Genomic DNA, 20,582 nt, shown 5'->3' with positions numbered 1-20,582 from the left:
TTGGTTTTACAGTGTGGTAATAATTAGTAATTATATTTTCGCAACTGTAAATAATTAGTAATAATTGTTTACCTAGCCAATGTGGTTGGTTTTGCAGAGTGTGGAAGTAATTGGTAATTATATTTACGCAAATGTAAATAATTAGTATTAAAAGTTTACCTAGCCATTGTGGTTGGTTTTACAGTGTGGTAATAATTAGTAATTATATTTACGCAACTGTAAATAATTAGTAATAATTGTTTACCTAGCCAATGTGGTTGGTTTTACAGAGTGTAGTAATTATTTACGCAACTGTAAATAATTATTAATAATTGTTTATCTAGCCAATGTGGTTGGTTTTACAGAGTGTGGTAATAATTAGTAAGTATACTATGCAACTATAAATAATTAGTAATAATTGTTTATCTAGCCAATGTGGTTGGTTTTACAGTGTGGTAATAATTAGTAATTATATTTTCGCAACTGTAAATAATTAGTAATAGTTTACCTAGCCATTGTGGTTGGTTTTGCAGAGTGTGGAAGTAATTGGTAATTATATTTACGCAAATGTAAATAATTAGTATTAAAAGTTTACCTAGCCATTGTGGTTGGTTTTACAGTGTGGTAATAATTAGTAATTATATTTACGTAACTGTAAATAATTAGTAATAATTGTTTACCTAGCCAATGTGGTTGGTTTTACAGAGTGCAGTAATTATTTACGCAACTGTAAATAATTATTAATAATTGTTTATGTAGCCAATGTGGTTGGTTTTACAGAGTGTGGTAATAATTAGTAAGTATACTATGCAACTATAAATAATTAGTAATAATTGTTTATCTAGCCAATGTGGTTGGTTTTACAGTGTGGTAATAATTAGTAATTATATTTTCGCAACTGTAAATAATTAGTAATAATTGTTTACCTAGCCAATATTGAGTAATTAGTGCAATAACCAGGACATAGCATATAAATAATTATTTACTTATTTATTTCCTTTTTAATTAGTAACTGCTCATTGATTGACATATGGACATATAAGCTATGCATTTGCACATACTGTGGTGTTGCTCTGTAATTGGTCGACACCTCCACGACGTCTTCCCTTCGCGACCAATAAGTGCTGTGGCAAAAATGTGACACTTTTGCTAACGACAACTATGAGGCAATAAAGGCTTTTGCCTTAATAGCAGTAGGTATCTGCAATAAAGCATTGCTTGCAAATGTACAAAACATTTCTGGAAAACACTGTTTTAACAGCTTGATATCAGTTGCCAGTTGTAATTTGTAACCCTGACATTATACTATTTTTTGTAATGCGGCAGAGCATTCTGGGCTTGCTGTACCTCTGCCACGGGTCTACCCGGTACTGCACTACTTCCGGGACTAGCTAAGCGACTCACGGTTTTTGGGGGAGGACAATCACAACTCAAAGATGAGGCCAACTAACTTTTTTCATTCGAGCTCACTGCTATCCATGTGCCTAACACAGCAATCCTCTCAATGCCTGTCTTATTGCATTGTTGGGCGCCTCGTGCATGCAGTGACACCTTGGGTTACTTTTTCCGCATGTCATTGCATGTGAGTCCATTATTTGAGGCAATAAAGAATGGTTTGATTAAGAATCCCCTTCAAGGGATGTGTCGAGATTTGGTAAACCATAGCTCAAGTGCTACAAACAAAAAACGGTGGACCGACGCTGTTTCTGCAACAACCGATAAGTGGCACCACTTGGGCATACATTTTTGATGGGATCGAACTGCAGTTCCTTGTCAATTTATCGCTTCTCGGCCTTTTGGCTAAGATCAAAGTGTACTTCAGCAGCTCGAGTTAGAAAGACTTCCTACACGCACAACAATACACTCACCCCACAGCAGGAATAAAACTTTACAGATGAGATTTCCCCTAAAAAGGAATGAACAACAACAGTAGGTGTCTGCAATAAAACTGCTAGGAAATGTACAAAACATTTCTGAAAAACACTCTGTTCTTAACAGCTTAATATCTGTTACGGGTTCTAATTGTACCCATGATATTAAACTGATTTTTGTAGCGCGGCGGAGTGTTCGGGGCTTGCTCCAACTCCGCCACGGGTCGACCCGGTACTGCACTACTTCCGGGACCGGCCCAGCATCTCCCCCTTTTGGGGGGAGAAGGCACAATTGAAAAAAAAACAGAAAAACTGCTTTGTTTTGTTCTAGAAATTTTTGGACTTTTTTTTTCCGACTTTTTTTTCCGACTTTTTTTTCCGACTTTTTTTTCCGACTTTTTTTTCCGACTTTTTTTTCCGACTTTTTTTTCCGACTTTTTTCCGACTTTTACTGTTATGTGGTTGGTTTTACAGAGTGTAGTAATTATTTACGCAACTGTAAATAATTATTAATAATTGTTTATGTAGCCAATGTGGTTGGTTTTACAGAGTGTGGTAATAATTAGTAATTATATTTACGCAACTGTAAATAATTAGTAATAATAGTTTACCTAGCAATTGTGGTTGGTTTTACAGAGTGTGGTTATAATTAGTAATTATATTCACGCAACTGTCAATAATTAGTAATAATTATTTACGCAACTGTAAATAATTATTAATAATTGTTTATGTAGCCAATGTGGTTGGTTTTACAGAGTGTGGTAATAATTAGTAAGTATACTATGCAACTATAAATAATTAGTAATAATTGTTTATCTAGCCAATGTGGTTGGTTTTACAGTGTGGTAATAATTAGTAATTATATTTTCGCAACTGTAAATAATTAGTAATAATAGTTTACCTAGCCATTGTGGTTGGTTTTACAGTGTGGAAGTAATTGGTAATTATATTTACGCAAATGTAAATAATTAGTATTAAAAGTTTACCTAGCCATTGTGGTTGGTTTTACAGTGTGGTAATAATTAGTAATTATATTTACGCAACTGTAAATAATTAGTAATAACAGTTTACCTAGCAATTGTGGTTGGTTTTACAGAGTGTGGTTATAATTAGTAATTATATTCACGCAACTGTCAATAATTAGTAATAATTGTTTACCTAGCCAATGTGGTTGGTTTTAAAGAGTGTAGTAATTATTTACGACTGTAAATAATTATTAATAATTGTTTATGTAGCCAATGTGGTTGGTTTTACAGAGTGTGGTAATAATTAGTAAGTACACTATGCAACTATAAATAATTAGTAATAATTGTTTATCTAGCCAATGTGGTTGGTTTTACAGTGTGGTAATAATTAGTAATTATATTTTCGCAACTGTAAATAATTAGTAATAATAGTTTACCTAGCCATTGTGGTTGGTTTTGCAGAGTGTGGAAGTAATTGGTAATTATATTTACGCAAATGTAAATAATTAGTATTAAAAGTTTTCCTAGCCATTGTGGTTGGTTTTACAGTGTGGTAATAATTAGTAATTATATTTACGCAACTGTAAATAATTAGTAATAATTGTTTACCTAGCCAATGTGGTTGGTTTTACAGAGTGTAGTAATTATTTACGCAACTGTAAATAATTATTAATAATTGTTTATGTAGCCAATGTGGTTGGTTTTACAGAGTGTGGTAATAATTAGTAAGTATACTATGCAACTATAAATAATTAGTAATAATTGTTTATCTAGCCAATGTGGTTGGTTTTACAGTGTGGTAATAATTAGTAATTATATTTTCGCAACTGTAAATAATTAGTAATAGTTTACCTAGCCATTGTGGTTGGTTTTGCAGAGTGTGGAAGTAATTGGTAATTATATTTACGCAAATGTAAATAATTAGTATTAAAAGTTTACCTAGCCATTGTGGTTGGTTTTACAGTGTGGTAATAATTAGTAATTATATTTACGTAACTGTAAATAATTAGTAATAATTGTTTACCTAGCCAATGTGGTTGGTTTTACAGAGTGTAGTAATTATTTACGCAACTGTAAATAATTATTAATAATTGTTTATGTAGCCAATGTGGTTGGTTTTACAGAGTGTGGTAATAATTAGTAAGTATACTATGCAACTATAAATAATTAGTAATAATTGTTTATCTAGCCAATGTGGTTGGTTTTACAGTGTGGTAATAATTAGTAATTATATTTTCGCAACTGTAAATAATTAGTAATAATTGTTTACCTAGCCAATATTGAGTAATTAGTGCAATAACCAGGACATAGCATATAAATAATTATTTACTTATTTATTTCCTTTTTAATTAGTAACTGCTCATTGATTGACATATGGACATATAAGCTATGCATTTGCACATACTGTGGTGTTGCTCTGTGATTGGTCGACACCTCCACGACGTCTTCCCTTCGCGACCAATAAGTGCTGTGGCAAAAATGTGACACTTTTGCTAACGACAACTATGAGGCAATAAAGGCTTTTGCCTTAATAGCAGTAGGTATCTGCAATAAAGCATTGCTTGCAAATGTACAAAACATTTCTGGAAAACACTGTTTTAACAGCTTGATATCAGTTGCCAGTTGTAATTTGTAACCCTGATATTATACTATTTTTTGTAATGCGGCAGAGCATTCTGGGCTTGCTGTACCTCTGCCACGGGTCTACCCGGTACTGCACTACTTCCGGGACTAGCTAAGCGACTCACGGTTTTTGGGGGAGGACAATCACAACTCAAAGATGAGGCCAACTAACTTTTTTCATTCGAGCTCACTGCTATCCATGTGCCTAACACAGCAATCCTCTCAATGCCTGTCTTATTGCATTGTTGGGCGCCTCGTGCATGCAGTGACACCTTGGGTTACTTTTTCCGCATGTCATTGCATGTGAGTCCATTATTTGAGGCAATAAAGAATGGTTTGATTAAGAATCCCCTTCAAGGGATGTGTCGAGATTTGGTAAACCATAGCTCAAGTGCTACAAACAAAAAACGGTGGACCGACGCTGTTTCTGCAACAACCGATAAGTGGCACCACTTGGGCATACATTTTTGATGGGATCGAACTGCAGTTCCTTGTCAATTTATCGCTTCTCGGCCTTTTGGCTAAGATCAAAGGTAGTATCTGTTCTTAACAGCTTAATATCTGTTACGGGTTCTAATTGTACCCATGATATTAAACTGATTTTTGTAGCGCGGCGGAGTGTTCGGGGCTTGCTCCAACTCCGCCACGGGTCGACCCGGTACTGCACTACTTCCGGGACCGGCCCAGCATCTCCCCCTTTTGGGGGGAGAAGGCACAATTGAAAAAAAACAGAAAAACTGCTTTGTTTTGTTCTAGAAATTTTTGGACTTTTTTTTTCCGACTTTTTTTTCCGACTTTTTTTTCCGACTTTTTTTTCCGACTTTTACTGTTATGTGGTTGGTTTTACAGAGTGTAGTAATTATTTACGCAACTGTAAATAATTATTAATAATTGTTTATGTAGCCAATGTGGTTGGTTTTACAGAGTGTGGTAATAATTAGTAAGTATACTATGCAACTATAAATAATTAGTAATAAAAGTTTACCTAGCCATTGTGGTTGGTTTTACAGTGTGGTAATAATTAGTAATTATATTTACGCAACTGTAAATAATTAGTAATAATAGTTTACCTAGCAATTGTGGTTGGTTTTACAGAGTGTGGTTATAATTAGTAATTATATTCACGCAACTGTCAATAATTAGTAATAATTATTTACGCAACTGTAAATAATTATTAATAATTGTTTATGTAGCCAATGTGGTTGGTTTTACAGAGTGTGGTAATAATTAGTAAGTATACTATGCAACTATAAATAATTAGTAATAATTGTTTATCTAGCCAATGTGGTTGGTTTTACAGTGTGGTAATAATTAGTAATTATATTTTCGCAACTGTAAATAATTAGTAATAATAGTTTACCTAGCCATTGTGGTTGGTTTTACAGTGTGGAAGTAATTGGTAATTATATTTACGCAAATGTAAATAATTAGTATTAAAAGTTTACCTAGCCATTGTGGTTGGTTTTACAGTGTGGTAATAATTAGTAATTATATTTACGCAACTGTAAATAATTAGTAATAACAGTTTACCTAGCAATTGTGGTTGGTTTTACAGAGTGTGGTTATAATTAGTAATTATATTCACGCAACTGTCAATAATTAGTAATAATTGTTTACCTAGCCAATGTGGTTGGTTTTAAAGAGTGTAGTAATTATTTACGACTGTAAATAATTATTAATAATTGTTTATGTAGCCAATGTGGTTGGTTTTACAGAGTGTGGTAATAATTAGTAAGTACACTATGCAACTATAAATAATTAGTAATAATTGTTTATCTAGCCAATGTGGTTGGTTTTACAGTGTGGTAATAATTAGTAATTATATTTTCGCAACTGTAAATAATTAGTAATAATAGTTTACCTAGCCATTGTGGTTGGTTTTGCAGAGTGTGGAAGTAATTGGTAATTATATTTACGCAAATGTAAATAATTAGTATTAAAAGTTTTCCTAGCCATTGTGGTTGGTTTTACAGTGTGGTAATAATTAGTAATTATATTTACGCAACTGTAAATAATTAGTAATAATTGTTTACCTAGCCAATGTGGTTGGTTTTACAGAGTGTAGTAATTATTTACGCAACTGTAAATAATTATTAATAATTGTTTATGTAGCCAATGTGGTTGGTTTTACAGAGTGTGGTAATAATTAGTAAGTATACTATGCAACTATAAATAATTAGTAATAATTGTTTATCTAGCCAATGTGGTTGGTTTTACAGTGTGGTAATAATTAGTAATTATATTTTCGCAACTGTAAATAATTAGTAATAGTTTACCTAGCCATTGTGGTTGGTTTTGCAGAGTGTGGAAGTAATTGGTAATTATATTTACGCAAATGTAAATAATTAGTATTAAAAGTTTACCTAGCCATTGTGGTTGGTTTTACAGTGTGGTAATAATTAGTAATTATATTTACGTAACTGTAAATAATTAGTAATAATTGTTTACCTAGCCAATGTGGTTGGTTTTACAGAGTGTAGTAATTATTTACGCAACTGTAAATAATTATTAATAATTGTTTATGTAGCCAATGTGGTTGGTTTTACAGAGTGTGGTAATAATTAGTAAGTATACTATGCAACTATAAATAATTAGTAATAAAAGTTTACCTAGCCATTGTGGTTGGTTTTACAGTGTGGTAATAATTAGTAATTATATTTACGCAACTGTAAATAATTAGTAATAATAGTTTACCTAGCAATTGTGGTTGGTTTTACAGAGTGTGGTTATAATTAGTAATTATATTCACGCAACTGTCAATAATTAGTAATAATTATTTACGCAACTGTAAATAATTATTAATAATTGTTTATGTAGCCAATGTGGTTGGTTTTACAGAGTGTGGTAATAATTAGTAAGTATACTATGCAACTATAAATAATTAGTAATAATTGTTTATCTAGCCAATGTGGTTGGTTTTACAGTGTGGTAATAATTAGTAATTATATTTTCGCAACTGTAAATAATTAGTAATAATAGTTTACCTAGCCATTGTGGTTGGTTTTACAGTGTGGAAGTAATTGGTAATTATATTTACGCAAATGTAAATAATTAGTATTAAAAGTTTACCTAGCCATTGTGGTTGGTTTTACAGTGTGGTAATAATTAGTAATTATATTTACGCAACTGTAAATAATTAGTAATAACAGTTTACCTAGCAATTGTGGTTGGTTTTACAGAGTGTGGTTATAATTAGTAATTATATTCACGCAACTGTCAATAATTAGTAATAATTGTTTACCTAGCCAATGTGGTTGGTTTTAAAGAGTGTAGTAATTATTTACGACTGTAAATAATTATTAATAATTGTTTATGTAGCCAATGTGGTTGGTTTTACAGAGTGTGGTAATAATTAGTAAGTACACTATGCAACTATAAATAATTAGTAATAATTGTTTATCTAGCCAATGTGGTTGGTTTTACAGTGTGGTAATAATTAGTAATTATATTTTCGCAACTGTAAATAATTAGTAATAATAGTTTACCTAGCCATTGTGGTTGGTTTTGCAGAGTGTGGAAGTAATTGGTAATTATATTTACGCAAATGTAAATAATTAGTATTAAAAGTTTTCCTAGCCATTGTGGTTGGTTTTACAGTGTGGTAATAATTAGTAATTATATTTACGCAACTGTAAATAATTAGTAATAATTGTTTACCTAGCCAATGTGGTTGGTTTTACAGAGTGTAGTAATTATTTACGCAACTGTAAATAATTATTAATAATTGTTTATGTAGCCAATGTGGTTGGTTTTACAGAGTGTGGTAATAATTAGTAAGTATACTATGCAACTATAAATAATTAGTAATAATTGTTTATCTAGCCAATGTGGTTGGTTTTACAGTGTGGTAATAATTAGTAATTATATTTTCGCAACTGTAAATAATTAGTAATAGTTTACCTAGCCATTGTGGTTGGTTTTGCAGAGTGTGGAAGTAATTGGTAATTATATTTACGCAAATGTAAATAATTAGTATTAAAAGTTTACCTAGCCATTGTGGTTGGTTTTACAGTGTGGTAATAATTAGTAATTATATTTACGTAACTGTAAATAATTAGTAATAATTGTTTACCTAGCCAATGTGGTTGGTTTTACAGAGTGTAGTAATTATTTACGCAACTGTAAATAATTATTAATAATTGTTTATGTAGCCAATGTGGTTGGTTTTACAGAGTGTGGTAATAATTAGTAAGTATACTATGCAACTATAAATAATTAGTAATAAAAGTTTACCTAGCCATTGTGGTTGGTTTTACAGTGTGGTAATAATTAGTAATTATATTTATGCAACTGTAAATAATTAGTAATAATAGTTTACCTAGCAATTGTGGTTGGTTTTACAGAGTGTGGTTATAATTAGTAATTATATTCACGCAACTGTCAATAATTAGTAATAATTATTTACGCAACTGTAAATAATTATTAATAATTGTTTATGTAGCCAATGTGGTTGGTTTTACAGAGTGTGGTAATAATTAGTAAGTATACTATGCAACTATAAATAATTAGTAATAATTGTTTATCTAGCCAATGTGGTTGGTTTTACAGTGTGGTAATAATTAGTAATTATATTTTCGCAACTGTAAATAATTAGTAATAATAGTTTACCTAGCCATTGTGGTTGGTTTTACAGTGTGGAAGTAATTGGTAATTATATTTACGCAAATGTAAATAATTAGTATTAAAAGTTTACCTAGCCATTGTGGTTGGTTTTACAGTGTGGTAATAATTAGTAATTATATTTACGCAACTGTAAATAATTAGTAATAACAGTTTACCTAGCAATTGTGGTTGGTTTTACAGAGTGTGGTTATAATTAGTAATTATATTCACGCAACTGTCAATAATTAGTAATAATTGTTTACCTAGCCAATGTGGTTGGTTTTAAAGAGTGTAGTAATTATTTACGACTGTAAATAATTATTAATAATTGTTTATGTAGCCAATGTGGTTGGTTTTACAGAGTGTGGTAATAATTAGTAAGTACACTATGCAACTATAAATAATTAGTAATAATTGTTTATCTAGCCAATGTGGTTGGTTTTACAGTGTGGTAATAATTAGTAATTATATTTTTGCAACTGTAAATAATTAGTAATAATAGTTTACCTAGCCATTGTGGTTGGTTTTGCAGAGTGTGGAAGTAATTGGTAATTATATTTACGCAAATGTAAATAATTAGTATTAAAAGTTTACCTAGCCATTGTGGTTGGTTTTACAGTGTGGTAATAATTAGTAATTATATTTACGCAACTGTAAATAATTAGTAATAATTGTTTACCTAGCCAATGTGGTTGGTTTTACAGAGTGTAGTAATTATTTACGCAACTGTAAATAATTATTAATAATTGTTTATGTAGCCAATGTGGTTGGTTTTACAGAGTGTGGTAATAATTAGTAAGTATACTATGCAACTATAAATAATTAGTAATAATTGTTTATCTAGCCAATGTGGTTGGTTTTACAGTGTGGTAATAATTAGTAATTATATTTTCGCAACTGTAAATAATTAGTAATAGTTTACCTAGCCATTGTGGTTGGTTTTGCAGAGTGTGGAAGTAATTGGTAATTATATTTACGCAAATGTAAATAATTAGTATTAAAAGTTTACCTAGCCATTGTGGTTGGTTTTACAGTGTGGTAATAATTAGTAATTATATTTACGCAACTGTAAATAATTAGTAATAATTGTTTACCTAGCCAATGTGGTTGGTTTTACAGAGTGTAGTAATTATTTACGCAACTGTAAATAATTATTAATAATTGTTTATCTAGCCAATGTGGTTGGTTTTACAGAGTGTGGTAATAATTAGTAAGTATACTATGCAACTATAAATAATTAGTAATAATTGTTTATCTAGCCAATGTGGTTGGTTTTACAGTGTGGTAATAATTAGTAATTATATTTTCGCAACTGTAAATAATTAGTAATAGTTTACCTAGCCATTGTGGTTGGTTTTGCAGAGTGTGGAAGTAATTGGTAATTATATTTACGCAAATGTAAATAATTAGTATTAAAAGTTTTCCTAGCCATTGTGGTTGGTTTTACAGTGTGGTAATAATTAGTAATTATATTTACGCAACTGTAAATAATTAGTAATAATTGTTTACCTAGCCAATGTGGTTGGTTTTACAGAGTGTAGTAATTATTTACGCAACTGTAAATAATTATTAATAATTGTTTATGTAGCCAATGTGGTTGGTTTTACAGAGTGTGGTAATAATTAGTAAGTATACTATGCAACTATAAATAATTAGTAATAATTGTTTATCTAGCCAATGTGGTTGGTTTTACAGTGTGGTAATAATTAGTAATTATATTTTCGCAACTGTAAATAATTAGTAATAGTTTACCTAGCCATTGTGGTTGGTTTTGCAGAGTGTGGAAGTAATTGGTAATTATATTTACGCAAATGTAAATAATTAGTATTAAAAGTTTACCTAGCCATTGTGGTTGGTTTTACAGTGTGGTAATAATTAGTAATTATATTTACGTAACTGTAAATAATTAGTAATAATTGTTTACCTAGCCAATGTGGTTGGTTTTACAGAGTGTAGTAATTATTTACGCAACTGTAAATAATTATTAATAATTGTTTATGTAGCCAATGTGGTTGGTTTTACAGAGTGTGGTAATAATTAGTAAGTACACTATGCAACTATAAATAATTAGTAATAATTGTTTATCTAGCCAATGTGGTTGGTTTTACAGTGTGGTAATAATTAGTAATTATATTTTCGCAACTGTAAATAATTAGTAATAATAGTTTACCTAGCCATTGTGGTTGGTTTTGCAGAGTGTGGAAGTAATTGGTAATTATATTTACGCAAATGTAAATAATTAGTATTAAAAGTTTACCTAGCCATTGTGGTTGGTTTTACAGTGTGGTAATAATTAGTAATTATATTTACGCAACTGTAAATAATTAGTAATAATTGTTTACCTAGCCAATGTGGTTGGTTTTACAGAGTGTAGTAATTATTTACGCAACTGTAAATAATTATTAATAATTGTTTATGTAGCCAATGTGGTTGGTTTTACAGAGTGTGGTAATAATTAGTAAGTATACTATGCAACTATAAATAATTAGTAATAATTGTTTATCTAGCCAATGTGGTTGGTTTTACAGTGTGGTAATAATTAGTAATTATATTTTCGCAACTGTAAATAATTAGTAATAATTGTTTACCTAGCCAATATTGAGTAATTAGTGCAATAACCAGGACATAGCATATAAATAATTATTTACTTATTTATTTCCTTTTTAATTAGTAACTGCTCATTGATTGACATATGGACATATAAGCTATGCATTTGCACATACTGTGGTGTTGCTCTGTGATTGGTCGACACCTCCACGACGTCTTCCCTTCGCGACCAATAAGTGCTGTGGCAAAAATGTGACACTTTTGCTAACGACAACTATGAGGCAATAAAGGCTTTTGCCTTAATAGCAGTAGGTATCTGCAATAAAGCATTGCTTGCAAATGTACAAAACATTTCTGGAAAACACTGTTTTAACAGCTTGATATCAGTTGCCAGTTGTAATTTGTAACCCTGATATTATACTATTTTTTGTAATGCGGCAGAGCATTCTGGGCTTGCTGTACCTCTGCCACGGGTCTACCCGGTACTGCACTACTTCCGGGACTAGCTAAGCGACTCACGGTTTTTGGGGGAGGACAATCACAACTCAAAGATGAGGCCAACTAACTTTTTTCATTCGAGCTCACTGCTATCCATGTGCCTAACACAGCAATCCTCTCAATGCCTGTCTTATTGCATTGTTGGGCGCCTCGTGCATGCAGTGACACCTTGGGTTACTTTTTCCGCATGTCATTGCATGTGAGTCCATTATTTGAGGCAATAAAGAATGGTTTGATTAAGAATCCCCTTCAAGGGATGTGTCGAGATTTGGTAAACCATAGCTCAAGTGCTACAAACAAAAAACGGTGGACCGACGCTGTTTCTGCAACAACCGATAAGTGGCACCACTTGGGCATACATTTTTGATGGGATCGAACTGCAGTTCCTTGTCAATTTATCGCTTCTCGGCCTTTTGGCTAAGATCAAAGTGTAGTACCTTGGACCCCCTGCTGATCCTGGACCCCTGGATCGTGGACCCCTGCTGTTCCTGGACCCCCTGCTGACCCTGGACCCCTGGACTCGTGGACATCCGGACCTGCTGCTCTTGGAACCCCTGCTGTCCCTGGATTCCCGGTTGCTGTGAGGGCTTGGTGAGAGCTCTCTTTTTGTTACTAGTTCATTTAGTGTTTCCTATCCTCATTGTTGGCAGTGTTTTTTTTTTTTGCCCTTCAAGTGTTCTTTTTTCTTAATTTGGTAGTTTTTTTTTTCCTCCTAGTTTTTAGTTCATTTAGTGTTTCCTATCCTCATTGTTGGCAGTGTTTTTTTTTTTTTTTTGCCCTTCAAGTGTTCTTTTTTCTTAATTTGGTAGTTTTTTTTCCTCCTAGTTTTCCTTTTTTTTTTTTTTTTTTTTTTGCTTGATCTTTTAGCTCTCCGTTCTGTTTGTGCTTACATTCTTTGCAATCGGTTTATTCATGTAGTGCTTTCTGCCCTTAAATTTTTTTTTCTTTTTCCGTCTTTGCTATTTTTTTTTTTACTTTTCTGTGTGTGTTCAAATTCTTTGCCATCCTTGTTGGTTTGTTCATGTAGTACCTGCCGCTGTTTCTCGCCGCTTGTGCCTTTAAACTTTTTTTTTATTACTATTTGTTACATTGCCACCAGTTTTTTTTTTTTTTTTTTTTTTTTTTTCTTGTGAGCTTAGTGTGAATCTCTGCCAGTGTTCCCTTTATTTGAGTTGAGGTGCTGGGTTCCTGCATTGTGATTTCATTGACAAGAGCCGTTTTCCAGTCAAGTGTGGTGTTTCCCATGTTTTGCTCCCGTTAAACCTTTTTTTTTTTTTTTTTTTTTTTTTTTACTTTGACCTTGGTGAGGGCTCTTTGCCGCGTTTGCCTGATAATAGAGTGACGATTTTTATTAGTTGCTGCATTGCTTCAGTACCAAGAGCTCTTTTTCACTTGTATTGTGTTGAGGGTGATTTGTGTGTGGTGTTTACTGGTGTTTCTCTCCTGTTCAGCTCCATCTTCTGCTTTGCTTTGCTACGAGCTTGGTGAGGGCTCTCATATTGTGTTTTCTTTTTTTTTTTCTTTTTTTTTGGTGTTGAGCATTCTTTTTTTTTTTTTTTTTTTTTTTTTGCGCGCGCTTTGGTTTTTCAGTCTCACTACTAGTGTATGTTAGTTGTTCTTTCTGGATAGTCTTTTTCCTCGTGGGAGCTGCAGCGCTGACCTCTTCTGCGGAAGGAAATCCATTATCGCAGTATGTCGCGCGGATACACCCCGCCATTTCTTCCAGACGACCGCCGCTGCTAGAAGTGATGTCATCGCCTCCGACAAGCAGCGCCTTCACCGCCAGCAGAAGCCGCATTCCAGTCCGATCGCCGTCTACCAGTCCAAGCCCGGCCAACAATGAAGAACCGCCACAGCCCGGATCGCAACCTCGCCGTGATGGGAACAGCCTTACGCTGTTCTTTCCGCTGGCGAGGACGTTCCGATGTACGGAAGAGGGATGCGCTACCGCGTACTCCCCGGTATTGTGGACGTCCAGGCGACAGTCCCTGACTCGGCATCTTGAAAGTGAGCATGGGGTGCGCATAAGCCAGGTCACGCATTTTTGCACTCTCTGCCACAGAGAGGTCGGTCCTCGGCCAAAAGCGCATCCCTGTCTTACTGGAGAGAAGCTCGAGGTGGCCAGCACTGACTTGCACAGCCACAAGTGCGGTGATTGCCAGCTCTCTTTTCCATCGAAAAGAGGGCTGGAAAATCATCACATGTGGCACCGCAAACAGACTGCCATGCAGGGATTACCGCCTCGTCCCGTGCCACCGTTAGCGGCGACGAGAAGACTAAGAAGGACACCATCCCGGGACACCAGACCACCGGATCTAGAGCCGCCACAAGAAGAGGACATCAGCCAAGACGCAAGGACACCACCAGCAACGCCTCAACAAGACACCAATGTGGAGGAAGCGGGCCAGGAAGAGCCACGAACGCTAACCCCCATCTCTCCTCCTCCAGAGAGCAGCACCACGAGAGCAGCAACACCAGCACTAATTTTTCCCACCTCCCCATCCCAGCAGGATGACCAGGGAATTCCCGTGCCTGCCAGCAGCACACCCAACAGCAGCAGGGAGATGGAGAATTCACAAGATTCTCCTTCCTTGCAGGTAGGCGGCGGACAACACGCTCACCTGTCAACAATCAGCGAGGAAAGCAATACATCGCAGCTTCAAGACGACGACGGCGGCGGGCACCATGACGCAACTGCCACCCAGGGAGCACTAACTGATTCTCTTTCTGATGAACTGGAGTGCGAGGGCATACTCGTCGACCACACCAGGCGCCTCCGGTGTTTGCTGCGTGAGCCTGCGTCTGCTGAGGGTTGGGATGGTTTTCTTTCCATCTTGGAGGAGGCCATCACCGAGGTTGGAAAGGCGGTAAAGCTGCCGAAGGCTCCGGCCGGAGGTAAGCCGCGCCGTCCGACCAACCCCGACAACGCTCAGCAGATCCAGTCTCTTTACCGCAGGAATCGCCGCCGAGCAGTACGCCTGATTGTGGACGGCGAGTCGCCTATGTGCACGGTTCCTTTACAGGATCTCGAGGACCACTTCACTGCAACGTGGGGCCCCAAGGAGGTGGACACCAGCCTTCTTCTCAACAAGGCCAAGAGCAGCGACCTCACGGAATTCCCTCTAGACAAGTTCACCGAAGAGGAGGTCCTGACGAAGCTGAGGAAATGTGAGAACACCGCGCCCGGCAACGACCGAATCACCTACCAGCACTGGAAGACGACAGACCCTGAAGCAGCCTTCCTGACAGCAGCATTCAACGCCTGCCTCAAGTTCAAGAGAGTGCCCCCAGCATGGAAGGAGTCCCGAACCATCCTCATCCACAAGAAGGGACCTGTGGAGGACGTCACGAACTGGCGCCCCATCGCACTCGGGTCAACGATTTCAAAGCTGTATGCTGGGTGTCTCGCCACGCGGCTGCAGCGATGGATCGCTGAACACGAGCTGCTCTCTCGTTGTCAAAAGGGGTTCCTGCCGCACGATGGTGTGTTTGAGCACAACTTCGTGCTGCAGGAGCGCCTTGACGCAGCGAGGGGTGGCGGTGGGGAGCTGTGCGTGGCGTTCCTTGACTTCAGCAACGCCTTTGGATCTGTCGCCCACAACGCCCTCATCGACGCACTACGTGGAGCAGGCGCCGGCAGCGACTTCTGTTCGATCGTCGCTGACCTCTACAGGGACAACACCACCACCATCATAGGACAAGAAGGATCAACACGGCCGATCGACATTTCTGCAGGGATTCGACAGGGATGCCCACTGAGCGGGCTCTTGTTTAATTTTGTCATTGACCCTGTTTTGCGTGCTGTGCAGGGAGGCGAGAGGCAGCACAACATCCTGGCCTACGCCGATGACCTCACCCCCCTGGCCAATGACCCGGAGATGCTTCAAGCCCGCATTAATACTGTTGAATCCCTTTCTTCTAGGCTGGGACTACAGCTTAACCCAGCGAAGTGCCGCACTCTTCATCTGAGCGGCAAAACACCGGTTGGTACAAGACTGACCCCTTTCTTTATTGCAGGAGCTGAGATCCCAATTATCCAGGATTTTGAAAGCCAGACTTTCCTGGGCCGCCCTGTGGGGTTCAACGTCTTCCCGGACAGAGCTACTGTGGACCAGGCCATCAACACCGGCCGCCGCCTGCTTAGCTGAATGCTCGCCCCTTGGCAGAGATTGGACGCTGTGAAAACATTTGTATATCCAGCGCTCAATTTCTCCATGCGGTGCGGTGTGTTGGGCAAGTCAGAGTGGGCGCGCCTCGACGATGCACTGCGGCCACTAATCAAAAAATCCCTTTATCTTCCAGGAACCGCAGCCAATGAATACCTCTACGGCAGCGCAGCATCGGGCTCGGTCGGCATCCCCCTCGCAGCGGAGCTGAGCGACATCTGCCGCATTGACAATGCATTTAAGCTCCTCTCCTCTCTTGATCTAGAGGTGCGAGATCTAGCGCTGCATGCCGTTACTGCCATCACGACGAAGAGACTACGCCGACCAGCCACAGATGAGGACATCGCTGCCTACCTGACAGGGGAGACGGAGGGAGACTTCCGAGCTAGGGCAACGCAGCTTCAGTCTGTATGGACGGAGGCTCGCAAGGCTTCCCGGCGCCTGGCGGTCACGTGGGAGATGCAGGAGGGGGGCCCCAGCATCACTCGCGCCGACGTGACCGTCACGCAGAAGCAGCGCACGAAAGTGGTGAGGACACTTCGGAGCATCGCTATGCGCGCACGAGATCACAATCTCCACGAAAAGCCTAACCAGGGGAAAGTGATGGAGTGCGTAGCAGCCGACCGTAGCAGTTCCCACTTCATGAGGACGGGGCGCTTCACTCGCTTCTGCGATTGGCGCTTCGTGCACCGTGCGAGGCTGAACCTGCTGCCCCTCAACGGAGCCAGGCCGTGGGATGTCGCTGCTGACCAGCGGTGTCGGAGATGCGGGCAAGACAAGGAATCCCTCCCGCATGTTCTCTGCCACTGCATGCGCCAGAGCGTCGCCTACACCAGCCGACACAACAGGATCGTCGACCGGCTGAAGACAGCCGCTGAGAAGCGATTCACCGTCACCCATGAGAACCGGCCCGTGGGTGACACGAACCTCCGCCCAGATCTTGTTCTGGCGCGCGGGGAAACGGCGATTGTCATTGATGTCACATGCCCCTTTGACAATCGCAAAACCGCCTTCGATGCTGCACGGGAGAGTAAGGTCGCCAAGTACGAACCCGTTCGCCAATACCTGCTCCGGAAATTCCAGCGGGTCAGCATTGAGGCAGTCGTTGTTGGGGCCCTGGGCTCCTGGGACCCCAACAATGACAAAGTGATGAGGCGCCTCTGTAGCAAACGCTACATGCGTCTCTTCAAGAAGCTGGCGGTGAGCGATACCATCGCAGCTTCTCGTGAAGTCTATGCTAAACACGTAGCTGCAAATTGAAGGGCTCGCACTTCGGTGGACTTCAGCAGCTCGAATTAGAAAGACTTCCTACACGCACAACAATACACTCACCCCACAGCAGGAATAAAACTTTACAGATGAGATTTCCCCTAAAAAGGAATGAACAACAACAGTAGGTGTCTGCAATAAAACTGCTAGGAAATGTACAAAACATTTCTGAAAAACACTCTGTTCTTAACAGCTTAATATCTGTTACGGGTTCTAATTGTACCCATGATATTAAACTGATTTTTGTAGCGCGGCGGAGTGTTCGGGGCTTGCTCCAACTCCGCCACGGGTCGACCCGGTACTGCACTACTTCCGGGACCGGCCCAGCATCTCCCCCTTTTGGGGGGAGAAGGCACAATTGAAAAAAAACAGAAAAACTGCTTTGTTTTGTTCTAGAAATTTTTGGACTTTTTTTTTCCGACTTTTTTTTCCGACTTTTTTTTCCGACTTTTTTTTCCGACTTTTTTTTCCGACTTTTTTTTCCGACTTTTACTGTTATGTGGTTGGTTTTACAGAGTGTAGTAATTATTTACGCAACTGTAAATAATTATTAATAATTGTTTATGTAGCCAATGTGGTTGGTTTTACAGAGTGTGGTAATAATTAGTAAGTATACTATGCAACTATAAATAATTAGTAATAAAAGTTTACCTAGCCATTGTGGTCGGTTTTACAGTGTGGTAATAATTAGTAATTATATTTATGCAACTGTAAATAATTAGTAATAATAGTTTACCTAGCAATTGTGGTTGGTTTTACAGAGTGTGGTTATAATTAGTAATTATATTCACGCAACTGTCAATAATTAGTAATAATTATTTACGCAACTGTAAATAATTATTAATAATTGTTTATGTAGCCAATGTGGTTGGTTTTACAGAGTGTGGTAATAATTAGTAAGTATACTATGCAACTATAAATAATTAGTAATAATTGTTTATCTAGCCAATGTGGTTGGTTTTACAGTGTGGTAATAATTAGTAATTATATTTTCGCAACTGTAAATAATTAGTAATAATAGTTTACCTAGCCATTGTGGTTGGTTTTACAGTGTGGAAGTAATTGGTAATTATATTTACGCAAATGTAAATAATTAGTATTAAAAGTTTACCTAGCCATTGTGGTTGGTTTTACAGTGTGGTAATAATTAGTAATTATATTTACGCAACTGTAAATAATTAGTAATAACAGTTTACCTAGCAATTGTGGTTGGTTTTACAGAGTGTGGTTATAATTAGTAATTATATTCACGCAACTGTCAATAATTAGTAATAATTGTTTACCTAGCCAATGTGGTTGGTTTTAAAGAGTGTAGTAATTATTTACGACTGTAAATAATTATTAATAATTGTTTATGTAGCCAATGTGGTTGGTTTTACAGAGTGTGGTAATAATTAGTAAGTACACTATGCAACTATAAATAATTAGTAATAATTGTTTATCTAGCCAATGTGGTTGGTTTTACAGTGTGGTAATAATTAGTAATTATATTTTTGCAACTGTAAATAATTAGTAATAATAGTTTACCTAGCCATTGTGGTTGGTTTTGCAGAGTGTGGAAGTAATTGGTAATTATATTTACGCAAATGTAAATAATTAGTATTAAAAGTTTACCTAGCCATTGTGGTTGGTTTTACAGTGTGGTAATAATTAGTAATTATATTTACGCAACTGTAAATAATTAGTAATAATTGTTTACCTAGCCAATGTGGTTGGTTTTACAGAGTGTAGTAATTATTTACGCAACTGTAAATAATTATTAATAATTGTTTATGTAGCCAATGTGGTTGGTTTTACAGAGTGTGGTAATAATTAGTAAGTATACTATGCAACTATAAATAATTAGTAATAAAAGTTTACCTAGCCATTGTGGTTGGTTTTACAGTGTGGTAATAATTAGTAATTATATTTATGCAACTGTAAATAATTAGTAATAATAGTTTACCTAGCAATTGTGGTTGGTTTTACAGAGTGTGGTTATAATTAGTAATTATATTCACGCAACTGTCAATAATTAGTAATAATTATTTACGCAACTGTAAATAATTATTAATAATTGTTTATGTAGCCAATGTGGTTGGTTTTACAGAGTGTGGTAATAATTAGTAAGTATACTATGCAACTATAAATAATTAGTAATAATTGTTTATCTAGCCAATGTGGTTGGTTTTACAGTGTGGTAATAATTAGTAATTATATTTTCGCAACTGTAAATAATTAGTAATAATAGTTTACCTAGCCATTGTGGTTGGTTTTACAGTGTGGAAGTAATTGGTAATTATATTTACGCAAATGTAAATAATTAGTATTAAAAGTTTACCTAGCCATTGTGGTTGGTTTTACAGTGTGGTAATAATTAGTAATTATATTTACGCAACTGTAAATAATTAGTAATAACAGTTTACCTAGCAATTGTGGTTGGTTTTACAGAGTGTGGTTATAATTAGTAATTATATTCACGCAACTGTCAATAATTAGTAATAATTGTTTACCTAGCCAATGTGGTTGGTTTTAAAGAGTGTAGTAATTATTTACGACTGTAAATAATTATTAATAATTGTTTATGTAGCCAATGTGGTTGGTTTTACAGAGTGTGGTAATAATTAGTAAGTACACTATGCAACTATAAATAATTAGTAATAATTGTTTATCTAGCCAATGTGGTTGGTTTTACAGTGTGGTAATAATTAGTAATTATATTTTTGCAACTGTAAATAATTAGTAATAATAGTTTACCTAGCCATTGTGGTTGGTTTTGCAGAGTGTGGAAGTAATTGGTAATTATATTTACGCAAATGTAAATAATTAGTATTAAAAGTTTACCTAGCCATTGTGGTTGGTTTTACAGTGTGGTAATAATTAGTAATTATATTTACGCAACTGTAAATAATTAGTAATAATTGTTTACCTAGCCAATGTGGTTGGTTTTACAGAGTGTAGTAATTATTTACGCAACTGTAAATAATTATTAATAATTGTTTATGTAGCCAATGTGGTTGGTTTTACAGAGTGTGGTAATAATTAGTAAGTATACTATGCAACTATAAATAATTAGTAATAAT

The 20,582-nt window shown here is 36.4% G+C and overlaps 1 non-coding gene and 5 pseudogenes across 1 annotated transcript; all 6 read left to right on the top strand.

Moving 5' to 3' along the window:
- Positions 1-1,209: 1,209 nt before the first annotated feature.
- LOC146171207 (U2 spliceosomal RNA) lies at positions 1,210-1,380 on the top strand (annotated as a pseudogene).
- A 563-nt stretch (positions 1,381-1,943) lies between these two features.
- On the top strand, positions 1,944-2,116 carry LOC146171206 (U2 spliceosomal RNA; annotated as a pseudogene).
- A 2,273-nt stretch (positions 2,117-4,389) lies between these two features.
- Positions 4,390-4,560, top strand: LOC146171205 (U2 spliceosomal RNA; annotated as a pseudogene).
- Positions 4,561-4,939: 379 nt separating this feature from the next.
- LOC146171204 (U2 spliceosomal RNA) lies at positions 4,940-5,130 on the top strand. The gene has a single exon (XR_014702972.1). It is a non-coding gene; the product is annotated as a U2 spliceosomal RNA (small nuclear RNA).
- Positions 5,131-11,932: 6,802 nt separating this feature from the next.
- On the top strand, positions 11,933-12,103 carry LOC146171203 (U2 spliceosomal RNA; annotated as a pseudogene).
- Positions 12,104-17,679: 5,576 nt separating this feature from the next.
- On the top strand, positions 17,680-17,852 carry LOC146171202 (U2 spliceosomal RNA; annotated as a pseudogene).
- Positions 17,853-20,582: the final 2,730 nt, after the last annotated feature.

This window comes from Amblyomma maculatum, unplaced genomic scaffold (assembly GCF_055883805.1).
Source record: "Amblyomma maculatum isolate TAMU_Amacu unplaced genomic scaffold, ASM5588380v1 scaffold_23, whole genome shotgun sequence".
In the NCBI taxonomy this organism is placed as follows: Eukaryota; Metazoa; Arthropoda; class Arachnida; order Ixodida; family Ixodidae; genus Amblyomma; species Amblyomma maculatum.
Note: the sequence above shows the minus strand (reverse complement) of the source record. Positions and strands in the feature narration are given on the sequence as shown.